The sequence below is a fragment of the Falco punctatus genome (assembly GCF_963210335.1).
Source record: "Falco punctatus genome assembly, chromosome: 3".
NCBI classification, from domain to species: domain Eukaryota; kingdom Metazoa; phylum Chordata; class Aves; order Falconiformes; family Falconidae; genus Falco; species Falco punctatus.
Genome location: NC_137582.1, coordinates 45,883,643 through 45,883,844, shown reverse-complemented (window position 1 = coordinate 45,883,844; position 202 = coordinate 45,883,643).

The window sequence follows — 202 nt, the reverse complement described above, 5'->3', positions numbered from 1 at the left end:
ACTCTAGATGAACTAATGACTTAAAATCTTTGGTCTCTGTTCATTTCATGAATGAACTCTTAAACTTAACAGATGCAAAGTTATGTCTCACCACTTTTCACTGAAGAGAGCACATCCAAGAAAAGCCCAAAGGCTGATGAGCCAAAATATAAAATTACAGATCTCTGAGATGACTACAGCAGAGCTGGACTTGCCAATATTA